Source organism: Scyliorhinus canicula, chromosome 2 (genome assembly GCF_902713615.1).
Source record: "Scyliorhinus canicula chromosome 2, sScyCan1.1, whole genome shotgun sequence".
Lineage (NCBI taxonomy): Eukaryota > Metazoa > Chordata > Chondrichthyes > Carcharhiniformes > Scyliorhinidae > Scyliorhinus > Scyliorhinus canicula.
In genome coordinates this window covers 261,743,439-261,765,538 of record NC_052147.1, presented here as the reverse complement: position 1 = coordinate 261,765,538, position 22,100 = coordinate 261,743,439, and positions in this window count along the sequence as shown.

Below are 22,100 nucleotides of genomic sequence, written 5' to 3'. Positions count from 1 at the left end.
GAGCTTTGAGTGCAGCTGGTGTAGCTAGTGGGAGGGGCCAGATTTTTCTGGAACAGGGAGTTTTTTTTACAGGTCGCTAAGCTGAGCAGATGGTTTTTACAGCTTGGTTCGAAAAAAACATTTCTCTCTCCAAGGACTCTGCACCAAGATAAACCCGTAAAACCTAGCTGCTAACTTCAAACATAAGCTGTATTTGAAATACAGATAGAGTAACTGTTAACTGTAAAACTACTTCTTTGTTGCCAATGTGCTTAATCCTGTGTTCACATTAAAGTTCGTTTGAATACAAAAACTGTCTACTGGTCAGTGTTATCACTCCTGTGGCGCAGTGACATTTCCTCACAGTTTTACCAAACGCAAATAGTTGGATTCTAATCTGGGATCTGAAGCAAAATTGGAGTTCTGGTCCAGATCCATAACAGGAGGCCCACCCTGGCCCTGCCTCTCCCTAAATATTTCGGGTGGACCAATGTTATATACCCGAGAAGGCCCCTGGAATACAGACAGGGGAATTGTTATTAATGTGAGACTTGAAAAGGTGATTATGTTTTAAACTGTTTTTATTTTAAAAAAGTAGAATGTGACCTCTGTTAGATCTTCCTGACAATAAGCTGACCTGACCTCATTACCATGTGGATAGGGGATACAGGTCAATGTGCCAGATTTAGCACAAGGACAGATAATCTGACTTTGCCATGAGTGGGCTCATAGACTCTCGGACAGCCCAAATTAAAAACCCCAAAGGCATAGAGAGAAAGTGAGAGAGAGAGAGTGAGGGAGAGAGAGACTCGGAAACAAACACAGGAACAGCAGCTGCTTTAGTCAGCAGAGAAATAAAAATGATTTCTCTGTTAACTACCAGATAGAATGTGGATTGGAAGGTGTTCTCTGGTCAAAGGGTTTCCAGAGCTGCAGGCTGGGTGGGTTTCCGATGACCAGAAGCCCCTCAGAGCATATGCAGGGTACTGTCAGCAGTCTCAACAGCCAGGAGTCTGAAAGTTGCAGCTCGGGGGTGTGTTTAAAAGATTGTATAGCAGTAATGAGGGTCTCAGCCAGCGCACCCCGATCCTGAGGGGGACAGCCCAAGTCACTTGCCCCCAAGTCAGTTCCCGCTACTCCCTGAGGTCCAAGCATACACCCACCAGCAAACCCGAAAAGTTTTTAACCTCCTTGTTCCCCAGCAACAGCTATGGCACCTGTGTCCCACTACTAAATACTTGCACCAATTGGCACCCATGCGACTCCCGGCTGAGAGGGTGAGGGCATCGCAGTGGGATGGAGGACTGGGCTTCCAGCCCCTTAATCAAAAATTGCGGGGCTTGTTGGGAGTGGCTGCCTGGGTCTGGGGGAGTTGTAGGGAATGACCCCTGGCCAAGTCGGTGGACTCGGGGTGTCCCCCTCGGGATCGGGGTGTCCCCCTCGGGTGGGCTGCCTCAGACCGTCATTGCTACAGTATGTAATTTTAACACAACCCTCCTGGCTGCTCACTCTGCTGACTGCTCAGTGTGTCCTGGAAATGTTCAGGCAGCCTCTGGTAATGTGGAAGCCCATCCAGGTCACCCCACTGAATATCCCCATACCCCTGCGGTGTATCATCCAGGAAGTGGGCGTGGTCATGATCCATCGCTGGCCCATCAGGTGTTGGCATTCCTCAGAAATGCAGCCCCACAGCTGAAGAAGCAGGCGATTAGCAGAGCTCACCCAAAACAAAGGACCCCAAAGCTGCACTGTTGCCGCTGGAACCCTCCCTGGCACACAGCCCCTCTCGGAGTAAAAGCCTCACCAGTGGCACGATCAGCGAACCCACCCCTGAGGACCACGAGAGTCTTCCAAGCCTTGCCTGCCCACCGTGCTCCTGATTCCATCATAACTGCGCAGTGGCGGGGTGACATGCTGCAGATGGAGGGAAAGCGACAGGCCTCATCTGATTAGGAGGACGAGGATGGTTTCCAGAAAACCAGGGTATGGAGCCGGAGCTCGCACTGCAGGTCATCCATCATGTGATCCAGGTCCGCTGCACACATGACTTCATCCACTCCCGATTTACTAACGAGGAAGGCAGGGCACTGGTAGTTCTGCCACGTGGTTCCCTCCTCTTCCCCCCCCCCCCCCCCCCCCCCCCATTGCTTCCCACCTCAAACTGATTCCACCTTCCCCTGAGCTTCAAGGGAAAAAAGGTAAGGAAAGGGGGAATAAGATGGGGGGAATATATATAAAGAAAGACAAAAAAGAAATCAATGGTAAAAGATAGTTAAAATGAAATGGAATGAAAACAAAGTCCACTAGTCCACCATACCCAACACCTCTCCCATCACCCATGACACCTTATCATGGAATCGCAGAAGGTGTAACATCTGCCCCTTTACCTCTTCCATGCTTAACATCCCAGGCCCAAAACACTCATTCCAGGTTAAGCAGCTTTTCACTTGCACCTCTTTCAAATTGGTCTACTGCATTCGCTGTTCCCAATGTGGTCTCATCTATATCGGAGACCAAACGCAGACTGGGTGATCGCTTTGCTGAGCACCATCGGTCTGTGAGCATTCAGGACCCTGACCTTTCTGTTGTTTGCCATTTTAACACAATACCCTGCTCCCATGCCCACATGTCTGTCCTTGGCCTGCTGCAATGTTCCAGTGAAACTCAACGCAAACTGGAGGAACAACATCCCATCTTCCGATTAGGCCTTCTGGTCTCAACATCGAATTCAACAACTTCAGATAATTATCTCGAACCTCCCCTCCCCCATCATATCCCCTCTTTCCTTACCTTTTCTCACAACTGAATCTGCTGGAGAGAGCTCCTCAGGAGATTCCATGGCAGGACAAAGCCGTGCTGGTGTATACAGAGCCCCAGGGCCTCTGATTAACAACTGATTAAGAAGAAATTGAAATCGGGAACAAAGCAGGAAACGATGATATCTTGAGAAATGGCTTTATTAGGCATATCAAGATGCAAAACCCATGTGTGTAATATTCAGGGAAGTTTAAAACCCTCAAATCTTCAAAGGCATTTGAAGACTAAGCACGGCGGGTTTGAGGACAAACCTCCTGATTTTTTTCAAAGCGTGCAGCGAGAACTTAACTCATCAGCTGAAGCCCTTAGCAGAAGTGTAGCATTGAATGACAAAGCAAGTGATACGTGAGGACCAAGCAGGCTCACGTCAGCCGGCATGGGTCCCAAAGTTCCGCCGTTTGGTGAAAGTGGGTCCGGGGAAAGAAGTTTGAAAAACAGTGTTTGAGGAGATTGGGGGTTGATGTCAGGAATGACGCCAGTGACACAGAGCTGGTGACTCACACCAGCTTCCCTATAGAGGTCATTCATCTTATTTCGGCATTGCGTGCCCATCCTCCTGGTGAGGTTGGCAGCACTGCCATCTCATCCCAGGTGCTGTTGCGAATAGCGGGCTTGAGTCTCTGCCCCACCCTGGGGAATAGGGTATACTTCTTTTCCTCAATGACGTCTAGCATTCTGTCAATCTCCGACTCCCGAAACCTTGGAACAGGTCTTTGTGCAACCATCTTCCTCGCTGCATTGACAGTTTGTGGTGAGTGGAGTCCTTAAAACCTTCTCCAACCTACCAGGCTATTAGCACAAATCCTGACCCCAACAAATCTGGTGCCAGCAGGGCCGGGAATCACTTGGGCTGCACATTGTCAGCATTCTGGCCCATTTGCGTGACCTTTTGTTTTATTCGTTCATAGAACGTGTGTCTCGCAGACTATGCCAACATTTATTGCCCATCCCTAAATGCCCTTGAGCAGCAGTTGAGAGTCAATCATATTGCTGTGGGTCAGGGGGTCATATAGGCAAGACCGAGTAAGGACGACAGAGTTCCTTCTCTAAAGGACATTAGTGAACCAGATGGGCTTTTATGACAATTGACAATGATTTCATTGCCATCATTAGACTTTTAATTCCAGATTTTTTATTGAATTCAGATTTCCCCATCTGCAGTGGCAGGATTTGAACCTGGGACCCCAGAGCAGTACTCTGGCTCTCAGGATTACTAGTCCAGTGACAATACCGCTATGTCACCACCTCTCCAAACCTGAACACCTCCTGGCCGGCGTTCCCAGTGGGAGCATGCAGTTCCCATGATTCTACTCCGGCAGCAGCACTTAGAGCGGGATTCACCGTCAGCTGATGTCGAAATTGCAAAATGCGATTAGGTGGAGAATAGACCCCGACGCCAAAATCACGGTGGGAGCCAGTTTGACGCCAAATCGGGATCCTCCAGCACCCTGAAAATGGCGTAAATGTGTCGCTCGCACGGCGTTAAGTACCGTTGGCATATCATTAGGTGCCTGGCTCTCTATTCTTCGGGGCCTCCGCGATTCACCGCCGCTGATGGGCCAAGATCCTGACGGCGCGGTTCACTTGTGGTCTCAGCAGTCGGGAACCCTGTGTGGCAGCTGCAGACCGTGTCCAGCACCACCACAGACAGCCGGGAGCCGTGCTGCGGGCCGGTGGGCCTTCCATGAGGGCCTGGGGGAGAGGTGGGGGATAGCGAGGAGGTAGCCAGGTTGACCAGAGGGGCAATATTTGGCACGTCGGTCCGCACACGGCTGGCACCATGTTTTACGGCGCGACCACTGCAGGTCGTCGCCATGCGCATGTGTGGCCATTGGCCCAGCCATTCTCCAGCCGTTTATATCGTGGGAGCCGGGAGTTTTATTCGGCGCGGTTGCTAGCCCCTCACCGGCCGCAGGATCGGGGAGGATTCGGCGCCGATTTTTCCACCGTAAGGCGACATAGTTCCCAAGCCGGCGTCAGTGATTATCCCCCAAAACGGTAAATCCAGCCCCCAGTCTCCAGAATGGAGAATTCAGCTCCTTGCCCGATTTCTTTAAGTGAGTCGCTGGGAATTCAATTATTTTTTACAGTCATTGCTCCAGGATTAAACCTATTTCCGGGGCTTTCTGATAGACATTCGCAGGAGAAATGGTGAATATAAGCCAGGACACCTAACAATTTTCAGGCAGTATTGTGCGTTGAAAGAGGAGGTTCTTTCAGTCGTCACCAAAATGTAAATGTTTTCTATATTTACACGTGCACTCTTTAATTTCAAAAGAAGAAGCAGCGAGCAGGAGTGAGGTTGCCATGTTTACAGTACAGCCTGCCATGACTGGTGAAAAGCTACAGATATTCCTTTCTATTTTTGTGAAGATGTATAATTCCTCTCACCATTCAAAACACTTCAGATGTTTGCTTTCCAAGCAGAATGCTAAGCTTGTGTTTGGAAAATTACAATCAGGCTTGCTTCACAGTGCATCTGGGACCCTGGGTGGCAATTTCAAACCTTTTACCAACAGAAAGCCTGTATTTACGTCTGAATAAACACATATTTGGGGCTTGCAGCTCTCAGTAATAGAATTTTACATCTGTGAGCAATCCCACTGGGGATTTCCAACCAGAGTGCTCTAGCGAGTATTACCCAATTCTGCTGAAAATTCAAATTGTTATGTGCATACAACTGTTCTCATCTTAGTCAAATTAACATTTGGTTCTATTTGTAAGACTTTTGTGCATGGCTTTACCTTTCTATCTGTCATCTAGCCTAAGTTCTGACATTTGATTGTTATAATCGTTATGCTCTAGCAGAGCGAAGCTGCACTAAATGTCCGACAATTTGTTGGTGAGGGTTATTTATTCTTTAGGTTCTGAACTCCAAATATTGTGCTCTCCTATTATACATCAGGAAAAACCACAGCAACTTGCATTTGCATGGCATCATTAACAAAATGAAAAATCTCGGGGAACTGACAGGAGCATTATCAAAAAATAAAAATAAATACTGAGTCACAGGAGGACAAGAGACTGAACGTTGTGTTAAAGAGGAAGCTTTTAAGGAGCATCTTAAGGAAGGAGAGTGGGGTGGAGCAGTTTAGAGAGGGACTTCCAGAGGTTAGGGGTTTGGTAGCCAAAGTCATGAGGGATAAGAATTGGGAATGTGCAAAGTGCCAAAATTTAAGAGGCACAGAGATGCATTGCTAGAGGAGGTTACAAGGATAAGACCATAAGACATGCGAGTAGAAGTAGGCCACGCGGCCCATCGAGTCTGGTCCGCCTTCAATGAGTTAATGCCTGATCTGATATAATCCTCAACTCCACTTTCCTGTCACAACCCCTTAAGCATGATTCCCTTGCTGATTAAAAATATGTCTATCTAAGCCTTGAACTAACTTTTTAAAAATAAATTTAGAGTACCCAATTGTTTTTTTCCACCAATTTTTTTACGGGCAATTTAGCGTGGCCAATCCATCTAACCTGCACATCTTTGGGTTGTGGGGGTGAAGCCCACGCAGACATGGGGAGAATGTGCAAACTCCACACGGACAGTGACCCAGGGCCGGGATTCGACCCGGGTCCTCAGCACCGCAGTCCCAGTGCTAACCACTGCGCCAGATGCTGCCCTAGCCTTGAACATACTTAATGACCCCGCCTCTGCAGCCCTCTGCTGTAAAGAATTCCACAAATTCTCTACCCTCTGAGAGATGAAATTCCTCCTCATCTCTGTCTTCAATTGGATGGCACTTCAATTGGTGTTGTAAGACTTCTTACTGTGCTCACCCCAGTCCAATGCCAGCATCGCCACTTCAATTGGACGGCACAGTGGCTCAGTGGTTAGCACTGCTGCTTCACGGTGTTGAGGTCCCGCGTTCGATCCTGATCCCAGGTCACTGTCCGTGTGGAGTTTGCACATTCTCCCTGCCTCTGTGTGGGTCTCACCCCCACAACCCAAAGATGTGCAGGTTAGGTGGATTGGCCACGCTAAATTGCCCCTTAATTGAAAAAAAGCAATTGGGTACTAAAAATTTATTTTTAAAAATCTCTGTCTTCAATGGGCGACTCTTACTCTGAGATTATGCCCTCTGGCCCCAGACTCTCTTGCAAGAAGCATGTTATTATTCTGTGCTCAAGTACATTTTATCAAATGAATTATCCATGTAATTTATTAAACAATCTTTCTGAGCAAGATAATCTCATTTATAATGCAAGAGGAATATGGGACACATCACTGTGTACTTCAAGGGAGGTATGTATTATTCATCAGAGAACATAAAACAAATTCTGAAAATCTGGCACTTAGCTGAACTTCGCACATAAACGATGGGGCAAGTAATTTTTGGTGGCAACAGCTTGTTTTCCTGATAATTTCTTAACTTGTTAAAGAATATTGTTTTCAATGAGAATTAATTATCTATTAGTTTTCGAGAAAACGTAGAAGTCAATAGTAAATGCAGGTTGTTGAGGTTTTGCCTCATGCACTGAAACTTATGAACTCGCAGCTAGTTGCGCTTAAATGAAGATGACAAATTCAGCAGGTTATGTAGCTCAGCAGTTATCAGTGGAAGTTATAATTCACAGGTATTAGATGAGGCATATCTTCCTCTTTAGTACATGGACATAAGGCCTTCAGAAAGTACAATAAGGGAAATCAGATAGAGATAATCACACGTCCATAATGGAACACATTTGATTTCTCATTCATTTAAATGAACAGTTAACTATACAATCTATGTTATAGCAGTGTGATGCGACCTGACCATTTTTTCTTCAAACAGTCCTCAGGTGATTCCAAAGAGCCAAAATTATAGCGAGAAACTTCATCGTCAAATGTCATTTTGTTACATATTCTTTTTAACAGTGTTCTTGGGATTACATTCGACTTATAATTTGATTGACAAATGTACAATGTCATCATGAGTATAATTGTATATTTGTTACACATGGTGTGGACTCAGTGGGCAGAATGGCCCCTTTCTGTTCTTTCAGCATTTTATGATTCTGTGATTACATCAATTCCAGAATTCCCACTGATGTTTGTCGAATCACTTTTGGTGTGAAAACGACAGATCAGTGGGCTGTAAAACATTTTATTAGAGATGCACTTTTTCTGTGAATAAAATCTATTGCAATTTGGGTGGTTTATATGGATTTCAGCAAAGCCTTTGACAAGATCCCACATAGGAGACTTATTAAGAAGGCAAACACAGATCGGATACAGGGTAATTTGATAATGTGTAAAATGAAAATGAAATGAAAATCTCTTATTGTGTCACGTAGGCTTCAAATGAAGTTACTGTGAAAAGCCCCTAGTCACCACATTCCAGCGCCAGTTTGGGGAGGCTGGTACGGGAATTGAACCGTGCTGCTGGCCTGCCTTGGTCTGCTTTACAAGCCAGCTATTTAGCCCTGTGCTAAACCAGCCCCTTTTTTGAATGTGTATTCAAAATTGGCTAATTGTAGGAGGCAGAGGGTGATGACAGAAGGCTGCTTTCATGACTGGAAGCCAGTAATTGTCCGGGTGATTAACAGTGAGGTTCAGGGTCCTGGGTTACAGGAAGATAGAGATGGTCAAATGGGCAGAAAAGTGGTAGATAGAATTTATCCCTGAAAGATGTGAGGTGATACACTTTGGAAGGAGTAATTGTACAAGGACGTATTCAATGAATGGCCTATCATGAATGAAAATCATAGAATTTACAGTGCAGAAGGAGGCCATTCGGCCCATCGAGTCTGCACCGGCTCTTGGAAAGAGCACCCTACCCAAGGTCAACACCTCCACCCTATCCCCATAACCCAGTAACCCCACCCAACACTAAGGTCAATTTTGAACACTAAATGCAATTTATCATGGCCAATCCACCTAACCTGCACATCTTTGGACTGTGGGAGGAAACCGGAGCACCCGAAGGAAACCCACGCACACACGGGGAGGATGTGCAGACTCCGCACAGACAGTGACCCAAGCCGGAATCGAACCTGGGACCCTGGAGCTGTGAAGCAATTGTGCTATCCACAATGCTATCGTGCTGCCCCGGAAGTTCTGAGGAATGAAGGGACTTTGACGTGTTTGTCCATAGATCTCTGAAGACAGGAGCACAGGTTAATAGGGTGGTGAAAAGGCATATAAGAACAAAGAACAAAGAAAAGGACAGCACAGAAACAGGCCCTTCGGCCCTCCAAGCCTGTGGGACACTAGACTTTATAAATCGAGGCATAGATTACAAAATCAAGGAGGCCATGTTGGAGTTGTATAAAATTTTGGTGAGACCACAGCTGGAGTACTGTGTGCAATTCTCGTCGCCACATTATAGGAAGGAAATTATTGTACTGGAGGGGGCGCAGAGGAGATTCACCAGGATATTGCCTGGGATAGAACATTTAATTTATCAAGAGAGGTTGGATAGGCTTGGGATGGTTTCGTTGGAGCACAGAAGACTGAAGGGCAATCTGATCGAGTGTACAAGATTATGAGGGCCATTGTTAGGGTGGATAGGGATAGGCTGTTCCACTTAGTTGAAGGGTCAGTCGCAAGGGGACACAAGTTCAAGATGAAGGCAGAAGGTTTAGGGGGGATATGAGGAAAAACCTTTTTACCCAGAGGGTGGCGATGGTCTGGAATGCACTGCCTGGGAGGGTGGTAGAAGCGGGTCACCCTACATTCTTTAAACAGTACCTGGATGAGCACTTGACACATCATAACATTCAAGGCTATGGGCCAAGTGCTGGTATGTGGGATTAGGTAGGTAGGTCAGGTGTTTTTCACATGTTGGTGCTGGCTCAATGGGCTGAAGGGCCTCCTTTGCACTGTGTCATTATGTAAATTCTTTGGTGGATGAGGGAAAAGAAGGTTCTAACATTATAAATGATCTTTATTGAATTGAGATGAGTGATAGGTCTTTATGCAACTTCAGTTGTGTGCTTGTCAACAAAACTGCTCATATTACTATTCAATGTAAAGACGTGTTGCCTGGGACAGCCACACCACGGGCGAATTCTCCGCTCCCCACACCGGGTGGGAGAATCGTGGGAGGGCTGCTCTCGCACCTCCCGCGATTCTCCCACCCCCCCCAAAATGGCGACACGCCGCTCGGAGAATCGCGGGCCGCCGTTTTTCACGGTGGCCCGCGATTCTCCAACCCGGATGGGCTGAGCGGCCTGCCGTTCGCGACCGGTTCACGACAGCGGGAACCACACCTGGTCGCTGCCGTCGTGAACATCGCGTGAGATGCCCGTTTGGGGCTTGTGGGGGGCGTGTCAATGGGACGCACTCTTTCCCCTCCACCGCCCCGCAAGATCAAGCCGCCACGTTTGCGGGGCGGTGGAGGGGAAGACGGCAACCGCGCATGCGCGGGTTTGAGCCGTCGTGGCGTCAGCCGCGCATGCGTGGGTTGGATCCGGCCAACCCGCGCATGCGTGGCTGACGTCATTAGGCACGTCGGCTGCGTCATTCTCGGCACGCCGGGCCTTGACGCCAGCGACAAGGCCCGGCGGCTGAGATTCACGGCACAGCCCTCCTAGCCCCCCGGCAGGGGGAGAATAGGGGGCCAGGAGCGGCCTCCGACGCCGTCGTGAACCTCTCCGGGTCTCACGACGGCGTCGGGCCTGGCGGAGAATTCCACCCCACATGTTTTTGTAAATATTTGTTCACGGGACGTGGGCGTCGCAGGTTGGGCCAGCATTTATTGCTAATCCCTAATTGTTATGGGCCAGTGTTTAGAGAATCCCAAAGTGTATCATGGAGTTCACCTGACCCACAACGTTTAATAGATTGTGGTATGGGGAGCACATGGCTCACCCTACAGGTATGGTACAGCAGACATTGGACCAATGGTTTTTTAAAACAAAACATGTTTATTCTATGAACTCAAGTTAACCTTTTTAAATCAAACAGTGAATATCTTAGCAACCAGTAAATCAAATACACCCCTCCCCCAAAAGAATACAACACTAAATAACCTGTATGCTGTCCTTTTAACATCCAAAAGACTTAACAAACCTTCAAACAGGAGCACATTAGATTTATATTCAATACTGAGACCTTTTTACAATTCTGAGTTCACCCAAATGATCCATAGATAGTCTTTTGATGGCAGAGATCAATAGCGGTGCAGCCCACTTTTAACTTCAGATTTAGCTCACTGAAAAACACACACATCCAAGCTCTTTCTCAAACTGAAACTAAAAAGCAGAAGCAGAGCTCAGCTCCACCCACACTCTGACATCACTCATGTAACCTGAGCAGCTTCATTTCTTAAAGGTACATTTCTTAAACACTCATTTCTTAAAGGTACATTTCTTAAACACTCATTTCTTAAAGGTATTCTCACATGACATAATTGCTCTTAAGGGGGCAGTCAAGAGTGAACCATGTTGCTGTTGGTCTGGAGTCACATGTCGGCCAGACCAGGTAAGGGCAGCAGATTTTCTTTCCTTAAAGGACATAAGTGATCCAGATGGGTTTTTAGATTGGTTTCATGGTCATCATTAGACTTTTAGAGCGGGATTCTCCGTTCTGTCGGCGCCCGGGGGTTTTCTGACGGCGAGGGGCTGCCACACAATAGGAAACCCCATTGATCGGCTGGCGTAACGAAGAACCCCGTCGGCGGGTCGGGCAGAAATGTGGCGGAGCGGAGAATCCAGCCCTTAATTCCAGATTTTTATTGAATTCAAATTTCACCATCTACAGTGGCGGGACAGAGCTAAATCATTGGCTTTGAAAGCAGGCCTGCAGCACGGTTCAATTCCCATACCACCCTCCCTGAACAGGCGCTGGAATGTGGCGACTAGGGGCTTTTCACAGTAACTTCATTGAAGCCTACTCGTGACAAAAAGCAGTTTTCATTTCATTTTCATTTCATTAATGAACAAGGTGGGTTTTTATGACAATCAACAATGGACTTTTAGACTTTTAATTGCAGATTTTTATTGAATTCAGATTTCATCATCGGCCTTGGTGGGATTTGAACTTTAGCATTACACTGGGTCTCTGGATTACTTGCCCAGTGACAATACCAGTACACCAGTGCCTCCCCTTGTATGGCAGGAAATGGTCATAGAATGATGGGCTTTGGGAGTGATTTAAATACAACGATAATTATTTTAAATATGACACAATCAGATCAATTTAAGCGAACAGTGACAGGAGTGATGTACAAGCAAAATGTTGAGGGATAAGATACCGGCAGTGGTGTTTTGGAGGAGCAGTGTTGAGGCTAGAGCTTTGGGAGGGCTGGTTGGTTCTCACAGCAGATTATAATGATCTGCAATACCCTGGCAGGATGAGCTATTTAATTTCTCCGAAGCTCCAAAATGTTGGGCTCTGTCCCGGAGCCCTTTCTCACTCCTATTCTACAGACTTCCAAAATAAAAACTTGGAAATAACCTATCACTAATTTCAGACTAATCCTGTCTCATTTTGTCACTTAACCTTGATAGTTCCTTGTATTTAATGAAAGTAAATTTTAAAGTTGAATGATTTATAACATTTAACTAAAAATGAAACAAACAACTTGACTCCCATTCAGAATCAAACAGAAGACAATGGGCTGGACTGTCTACTTTGATCTGCCAGTGGCGGACTTTGTGATGCGGTGGAGAATCCAGCATCAGGGAGCAAAGAGGGTCGACGCCAGGCACTGACATGTTTCCGATGCTCTGGCACCCCGCTGGCGTCGGAATCGAGGTTTGTGTCCCGCACCAGCAGAAGGATGCCTGTGGATCATTAAGACCCATTTGCATCCAATTACCGGGCTGGGCACTATATTCTCCGCTGTGATCCAGGGAGCAGAAATTGCTGCTGGTCCTGACAAGTGTGTACTGGAGCTGTAGAGTTCGCGGTGGGCCAAGGGGGTAACGGTTTAAGGGAGTTGCCCCCAAAGTCATTTGGAGGGCCACCCTCCTCCCCACAATGTAAGACCTGTCCACCCCAACCCCACCAGACCAGGATACCACCCTTGGCCAAAACCCTCAGCACTTCCAAGTGCCGTATCCCTCTGTCCCATCCCAGCTATGTATTTGTCAAAAGAGCAAGCTTTATTTAGGGGTCTCTGTCGGGGGTTTCTTTATTTAGGAGGTCTCTGGTGAGAAGGTGGGTGCAATGTTGGGTGGGGGGGAATCGGGTCACCCCTCCTACTGGGGGAAGAGGTGGTGTGACTGAGAAATTCCTGGGGGGGGGGGGTGGCGAGGGTATCTGTCGCAATGCTCACCGTGCATTGGGCATCGCTTCCTGATTTGCTCAGACCAGGGGCAGGATTCTCCGACCCCCCCCACAAGGTTGGAGAATCGCCGGGGGGGGGGGGGGGGGGGGGGGGGGGTGGCGTGAATACCCCCCCCCCACCGGAGATTCTCCGACCCGCGATGGGCCGATGCCCCACTCGTTCAATGCAGGTCCCGCCGGCGTAAATTGGAATAGGTCCCTTACCGGCGGGAACTGGTGGGTCGGGCAGGCTCCGGGGTCCTGGGGGGGGGGGGGGGGTGGGCACGGGGCGATCTGGCCCCGGGGAGTGCCCCCACAGTGGCCTGGACCATGATCGGGGCCCACCGATCCACGGGCGGGCCTGTGCCGTGGGGGCACTCCTTCTTACGCGGCGGCCACTGTGGTCCTCTGCGATGGCCGACGCGTAGGTGAACCCCACTACAAATGTGCGGGGATGACGTCAGCAGCAACCACTCCGGGGTGGGCCGAGCCCCTAAAGGTGCGGAGGATTCCGCACCTTTGGTGAGGCCTGACGCCGGAGTGGTTCACGCCACTCCATCCCCCCGGGAACCCCCGCCCCGCCGGGTGCAGGAGAATCCCGCCCCAGGAGCAATTCAATCAAGGGAGCGGAGAACAGCCTCCCAAATGGATAATCCTGCCCAATAAATGCTTCCTATTTCAGTCAGCTATAATAAAATAATGTTGTTGGTGACTCAATTGGTTTATCTTTATGAATAAATATAATTGTTCTTCTGCCACAACATTTGTAGAAAAAGACATCAATTTAATCTAGTAATTCGCTGTAAATGTTTAAATTCTCTGTCAGCCAGCTGCATCTCCTGAAGAAATGTGCCTTTATTACCTAGCAAGATGACATTATTAATCTTGAAAATGTGCTTGACATTGGACTTTGGCCCAATTACTTATAATTACCATCATGCATCATTACTGAATATCTTTATATCAACTCAGAAGACACTGCCTTCTGTTTGATATCGGGAAAGGTCAATGAATATTGTTAGATGAAGCTCCCTCATCAGTGTACTACAGTAACCTTTATTCCTTTATCTTCATAATAAATTGTGTTAACATTTTCAGACAAATTCGCCTCTCTTTTTAAAATGTATCTTTTGACACCTTACTTGCTTTTTTTCTGGTATACATATTTTATTATTTAAATTCCTTTTTTGCAGATATAGCACCGTGGATAGCTAACATTAGGTAGCTATCAACGCTTTAAATATTTGTCCGCTGTAAGGCAATTGGAAAATAGAAGTTGCCATTCTTACCGCATTCATTTCCTCCCTTTTTCTCTATTCACCACTCTGATAACTGATTATTTTATTAAACCACCTTCCTCAGTCTTCTCTTCTCATTTCTGAATAAATATTTTTTCATTATTTCTAATTCCTACTTTACTGATAGTTCTACCCTCAAATCCCTACGATCTAAATAGGGTTTGTTTGTGCCCAGCAGCATAGAGAGTGGGATAGGTTCCACACCATTAGAACAGCGTTGGTTTATGAATCATAGAATTTATAGTGCAGAAGGAGACCATTTGGCCCCTCGGTTTTGCACCAGCCCTTGGAAAGAGCACCCTACGCCTCCACCCTATCCCCGTAACCCAGTAACCCCACCTAACCTTTTGGAAACTACAGGACAATTTAGCATGGCCAATCCACCTAACCCGTACATCTTTGGACTGTGGGAGGAAACCGGAGCACCCGGAGGAAATGCCCGCAGATACAGGGAGAACGTGCAAACTCCACACAGATAGTCACCCGAGGCCGGATGCTTAAAACTCTACTCAGCTACAGCATTGAAAATGGTTTAATGCTACCAGCTTTAACAGAATGCTGCATTCGTTCAGATTCTAGCTTCAATGGACAATACGCACCGCTCAATCCAATTTCTGTGAGATTTTTAATGCCTGTGGACTGATGACTGTGAGCTTTGTGGTCCCTGTATGGAAACGCCAACATTTAAAAGTGAATGGCTAATTTCGCCAAATCTACCAACCAAAACGTCACCAGATCGGACGGAGCAGCCATTTTAGGTTCTGCTTAATGTTACATTCCATTCATGAGGCACAATTAAACCTCTGAAACTCCCCCTACACGTTGAAATATTATTTTAAAAAGCTATACAATACCCTGCTTTTTTAAATCCCCTTTGTGAATGATGTAGGTACTCATAAATAAAACAGTATGCAGCCTCAGTTGTACTTATTACAAAAACCTGGTTCAAGACACACATCTGCTAATGAGGTTTCCATCCATTATTTAAGCAGGCCACAAGTCTTCATGTCTAATCCCGCTCAGCAGCAGCAGCAGCGGCAAGTTCATGTGGAGCATTAAAACCATGACAGAGAACCATACAGGGACAATGTACTTTGATGGTTGAGGAAAGGCACGATTTTCTCCTGCTTCCCCTCCTCTTGCAGTGTTTATAACCCATAATGTTTGAACTGGAGCTAATACTCTTGTCCTGGTTATAAAGCGTTAGCAACATTTGTTCATTTGGACTGACAGCGAGACCGAGCGCTCAGAATCGTTTCGCTCCCTGACCGGAGCAAAAGGCAAAATATGTAATAAGGGGAGAAAAATAATAAAATAAAAACATGATACGAAGCGAATGGACCAATAAGTTGTCTTTGATCACTGTCATACCAAGAAGACATGAAATAATGAATGTATATCGATACAAATCCCACTACTTTAAAAAAGAACAAAAATAGGACGGCGCGGTGGCGCAGTGGTTAGCACTGCTGCCTCACGGCACCGAGGACTCGGGTCCGATCCTGGCCCCGGGTCGCTGTCCGTGTGGAGTTTGCACATTCTCTCTGTGTCTGCGTGGCTGTCACTCCCACAACCCTAAGATGTGCAGGTTAGGTGGATTTGCCACACTAAAAATTGCCCCTTAATTGGAAAAACATTATTGGGTAGTCTAAACTTAAAAAAGAAATAAATAAAAAATAACAAAAATGGACAAAGACTGAAACCATGACTGGCTACGACTCACGCCAAAGGAATTTTTAGCCTTCAGTAAATCACAGTTGCCTCGCTACATCTAAAGATGCATTAATTCCCTGTGATCACAGACATCAAATTGCAATGAAATGTAAAACGGCCCCTTTACATTTCTTAGTCAGAGCTCTGAATGGAGACGGTACGTCTGTGAGGACAAAGGACCCTGAAAACTCCGGTAAACCTATTGGATAAAACATTAACCATCTCAAGAACCGATACCAGGAATATACATATACAGGGGCTGGTTTAGCACACTGGGCTAAATAGCTGGCTTTTAAAGCAGGCCAAGGCAGGCCAGCAGCACGGTTCAATTCCCGTACCAGCCTCCCTGAACAGGCGCTGGAATGTGGTGACTAGGGGCTTTCCACAGTAACTTCATTTGAAGCCGACTTGTGACAATAAGCGATTTTCATTTCATTTCACATCATTTGTCCATACCAAAGGGAAGATTTGGGAATTATGTCACATGACCCCCACGCCAAGCTGTTAAAATCTGTAATATTGCCTTGTGAAGCTAAAGGTGGCGGTCTGCCATCCTCCATTAACAAAACAACAACAGAACTGAAGTTCTGTCTGCGCAGGTCTCAGCCCCCACAACCCAAAGATGTGCAGGTTAAAAATTGCTCCTTAATTGGGAAAAAAGAATTGGGTATTTTAAATTAACAAATAAATAAAAAATAACAAAAATGGATAAAGGCTGAAACCATGACTGGCTACAACTCACACCAAAGGAATTGGCTGGCCCTCATCTACACTATTTCTACTGGAACGTCTGAATTTCTATCCTAGTGCCTATTACAATACTCATTCATCTGGGCTGGTTTAGCACAGTGGGCTAAATAGCTGACTTGTAAAGCAGATCAAGACAGGCCAGTAGCGTGGGTTCAATTCCCGTACCAGCCTCCCCGAACAGGTGCCGGAATATGGCGACTAGGGGCTTTTCACAGTAACTTCATTTGAAGCCTACTTGTGACAATAAGCGAATTTCATTTCATTTCATCTCAATGTGCCTCTCCCATCGTGGAGATCAGTATGACTAGAAAAATTGATTACTCCACATCAGCTTCAGGCTGCAACCTCTCTGAAGGAGTATAGCATTGGACTTTAGATTCCAGACAACTGAGTAGATTCTCCGTTTGGGAGACCTATGTGTTCCTGCCGGAGCTGAATAACTTGTGATTCATGTTTCTTTTGGGGGGCATTATTCATTTCTTGACTCAGGACATGCAAGTGGGCCAGCACTCTGCTGGTGTGAATTGGAAGCAATTCCCAGCCCAGAGGGTGGGTAAACTGCTGGGGCTGGAATTAGCACTAAAGAGCCTGACAAGCCGGAGCTGCTTACAAACGCTCCACTCACAACACACTCATTGCAGCCACGAAGGTGGCTCAGCGAAGACCTGCCCCTCCATTTTGGGAGTCTGAAGTGAACGCATTGCTCGATACCAATGACGAGAGGAAGGACACCCTCTTCCCCAGGGTGGGCTGAAGATTCAAGTCAGCCCTTCTGATCAGCACCTGTGAGGAGGTGGCAGAGGGCAGACAGTGCTGCCAGCCTCACCAGGAGGAGACAGCTGGTGATCTGGGGGGATGGGTGTCACTGGTGAGACCTCTGCCCTGAGAGGAACGGTGTGACTGGAAGGGGGTTCCAAAGGCCACAGTGCAGGTGTCCTTTGGTTGGGGCGAGATCTGCTATTCCTTTGCTTCATCTGCTGTGGGGCTGTACTTCTGTGGAGTGCACCGAAGCACGCCAACACCTAGTGGGACAGTGATTGAGCACTGTCATAGTCAGCTCCTTAATGATGCCGCTGAGGCATGAGGATTTCCAGAGGGGCAGCGTAGGTAGGCTCCCAAATCACCAGAGGCTCTCTGAACATTTGCAGGGCACAGTGAGCAGTCAGCAGTTTGAACAGCCAGGAGCCTGTAAGTAGCATCAAAGGGGTGTGTTTAAATCACAGACTGCAGCAATGGCGGTCTGAGCCAGACCCTCCCGATCCCCATGGGGGACACCCCGAGTCAACGAACTTGGCACCAAGCCGCTCCCCGCTACTCCTACCGGCCCAGGCAGGCATCCCCCAGCAAGCCTGACAATTTTTGAGAGTTCTTTAGTCTCTTGCACCCCCCGCCCCAACAGCCATGGACCGGGATTCTCCGATCCCGCACCGGGTTGGAGAATCGCCGGGGGGCGGGGGGAGAGAGAGAGGGGTGGGGGAGCACGCGAGTCCCACCATGCCGCTCCGACGCCGGGCCGCTGATTCACTGCTGACCGGAGCTGCGGCGCTGGTCGAGGGCCATTGAATACGCTCCAATTCTCCGCACTCAACAGGCCAAGTGCCCGTCGAGTTCCACCGAGTCCGCCGGCGTCGTTTACGTATGGACCTACCCAGCGGGACCTTGGCGTTCTGGCTGCGGGGGCCATCCTGGTTGGAGGGTCGGGGGAGCCGACTCGGGGTTGTCCTCCACGGTGACCAGGCCCGTGATTGAGGTGAACCGATCGGCGAGCGGGCTCATTCACGTTCCTCCACGCTGGCCCCCTGTAGGGCACTGCCATATTGCCCGGGGGGGACTGCACGGAGACAGCTGTGGCTCGAATGCATGGACCCGCACCGGCCATGGCGCGTATGTGCGGGCCGGCTTTCGGTGCCAGAGCAGTGCACAGCACTCCGGCGACGTTCTAGCCCCCGAGGACAGGGAGAATGACTGGGCCTGGAGGCCCGTTGATGCCGGTGTCGCCCGCGCCGGTTTTGATGCCGGCATCAACAATTTGCTGTGATTTCGGAGAATCCCGGCCATGGAGTCCATTCCGCACTTGTAAATACTTGCACCAATTCGAGCCCAGGTGACTCACGCCTGAGAGGGGCAGAGCATCACGGAGGGGTGGGGCATGAATCCATGCAACTGATGGTTTTGCATAGGCCCACTGACGCGGGGCGCAAACTTTGCTAACATTGCCAGCGGGGGACTGGAGCATAGCATCGGAATTGCAAATCCCGATTTTGCACTTCTCCGCCCGATCGCAATTCTCGCTGCCGGCAGCGGGAAGTGCAGAATTCAGTTCATTAATAAGTTTTATTTTGTCTGTTTCTTTGCCCTGAACCTCTTTCTTTCCTTCATCCCTCCTATGTGACATAAATACAAAAAAAAAGAGGGGGTGGCGAACGCTTGTGAATCTCTTTCTCATGTTTTGAGTGTGTAATCAATAAACTGACCCTCGGATTTAACCCTATCCCAGGTTTGTTGTGAGGTTATTGATAGAGAATTGGATCACTCCAAAACTGAAAGGTTGGGGAAAATAGGCCGACCACTTATAAAGGGGGAAATCAAAAATCAAAAACTTCTTTCTCTACACAGACGGCAGGTGAGAGGAGAAATCAAGGTCGTTTTAAACTAAACCCCCTCCTGTCTGTAACATCACAGTTGTTGGGTTTTGCTCTGTGCACTCTGGAAAGTACAGCAAAATATCGTTAATTATTGATGGCCGTCATGTCAGATCAAAGCTATGCCTTGTGGCTTACCTGTGTGAGTCCAAGCTCCTCCAACAGTTCAGTGAATGTATCCAGTCAACGGGTGAGCCACATGTCCTGAGTTAGCTCATCTCATCTACCTGGGTGCCACAGTTGCATTTCCTCTTGAGTTCTTCTCCCAAAGGCAGATGCTGAGTGATTATTCACTGAACAACGACAAAGAGCCAAGATATTTTTACTCTGGGGTACGAGCAAGGAGGCAGATCCCTGAGCTGGAACGGGGATTGGTCCCCATGGTGTTGGTGTTATCTGATACACAGCGTAGCCATCTGAACAAACCAGCCCCCTTCAGTTGGATTTGATGAGGTATGTGCTGTAACCATTTATTTGAAAACAAAACAGGCTCATGTTTAGCAAGCCTGCATGCAATCCGCATGTATCGGGCCCATTACTACATTCATGGGCCCATTTTGTAGGCGTAAAGCCTCTTGAATATGGAAATAAGGGGATGGAATCTCCGTTTCAGGGACTATGTCCCTGCACCGTTGTGAAAACTGTGGCCTTTCACGCCAGAAAAACTGGTGTCAAAATGCCACATATTCATAGTCCTGCAGAGGGCTAGCAGGGACCCATCGTGAAGCTCACAGCTCCAGCTACAGATACGGTCCCCCGCACGGCAGCAGCCTCCAGCTTGAAAGATTCAGCATGTGATTAAAGTTTATTTCATGCATTATTAATTTTAGTCAATTAATATTACCCAATCTAATAGGCATCACTTTTTGTGTGGGTCCCATTGTGTTGCATTACCGCCCCGTACTGTTACTCATGAACTGTGTAGAAATTTGTTGGTCCCATCTCTGTCATTCCTCAACTTTTTAAGAACCACCAAACGAGCTTTTAAGGACATTAATTGATGAAGAGATCACAGATCGCTTGTGATATTCCCTGGTAACTGTCTAATTATGACTAATATAGCAATAACATCATTTTGCTGAGTAATATGGTCACCATTGCAGTGAGGTACTCATTATCGAGCCCACTATGGGCCTCTTTCCATAGTCATCAGCACTCTTAACAGAGCTCCTTCTAAAGACACAGCAGTGCAGTCAGCAAGTTTCTTGCACGCATTGGCAATTGTGTAAGTCTTCGCTTATCCTTAAAGTTTAGCTTCAGACTAGTTCGGCACAACATCGTGGGCTGAAGGCCCTTACTGTGCTGTACAGTTCTATGTTCTATGTTCAATGTAAACTCTTAAGAACAGCGCCTGATCTTTTAGACAGCCGCTTTGCAGCCCTTTCACCTCACCATTTATGGTAACAACTTCAGACCTTGACCACAGCTCCCATATTCCTCAGCAGGAAGAGCTATCAATGTGAGGTAGGAGTGGCACTATTTCCAGAAACAGGGGAGAGGGGAAGGAGATTGTTTGAGAGGGCATTCCTGTCAGACTTCTGTATGGCTCCGACTGTTGTGGTTTCGGCCATTTCTCACTTCACTTTAATCTTTGTATTCTCCGAACTCTTTATATATGTCTTCATTTTTATTATAACTTTAATATTTATTTCTCTCATTATGCCTGCTATTTGCTCATATTGATCTCATGTCAGCCATTTAACTAGTTCCTAACTGGTCATTTGCTTCCATTTGCAGGCAGAAACACTGCAGGTAATTGGAGGCTACTCAGTCACACTCGACTTGCACCTTGTAGATGTTGGAAAGACTTTGGGGAGTCAGGAAGTGAGTTATTTGCCGTGGGATTCCTCGCCTTTGACCTGCTCGTGCAGCTGCTAGTCAATGGTAACCCCCAGGACATTGATAGTGTGCGATTAAGTGGTGGTCATGCCATTGAATGTAAAGGGAAGATGGTTAGTTTCTCTCTTGTTCAAGATGGTCATTGCCTCATACAAGTGTGGCGTGAATGTAACTTGCCACTTGTCAGCCCAAGCCTGGATATTGTCCAGGTCTTGCTGCATTTGGACCTGTACTGCTTCAGTATCTGAGGAGTCATGAATGGTGCTGAACATTTTACAATCATCAGCAAACCTTCACACGTCTGATACTATGATCAAGGGAAGGTCATTGATGAAGCAGCTGGGACAGTTCACCAGCTGGAAAGCCAATGGCAAAGCCACCTCAGCTGCTCTAAGCCCATTTGAATCCAATCTGATGAGCTACTTGGTATCTTCCCCTTTGAGACTCTGTTAGCTAATTCGGGTGTGGCCACTTCTGGAACTGTAAGAATGCCCAGGAGCATGATCATGGCTGAAGCCCTGGAGGAAAGGTAGGTGAGGTGGGATCAACTGGGCAGCCAGAGAGGGGTGTGGGAGGGGGGGGGGGGAGGAGGAGGTTGGCTTAAAAGGCAGTTTGGGTCTTTCTGCATGGGTAGCCCTTGCGACTAGTGGGTTGCTGTGTTGTGCACCCCTAGTCCACATGCATGCTCACTGTGGTTTACCTGGGGCTTGTCAGAATGGCATGGCTCCACCCAACATTGTTTTATTTTTATTCGTTCATGGGATGTTGAGGTAATTGGCTGGACCAGCACTTACTGCCCATCCCTGAAGACATTTAAGGGTCAACCACATTGCTGTGGATCTGGAGTCACATGTAGGCTAGACCAGGTGA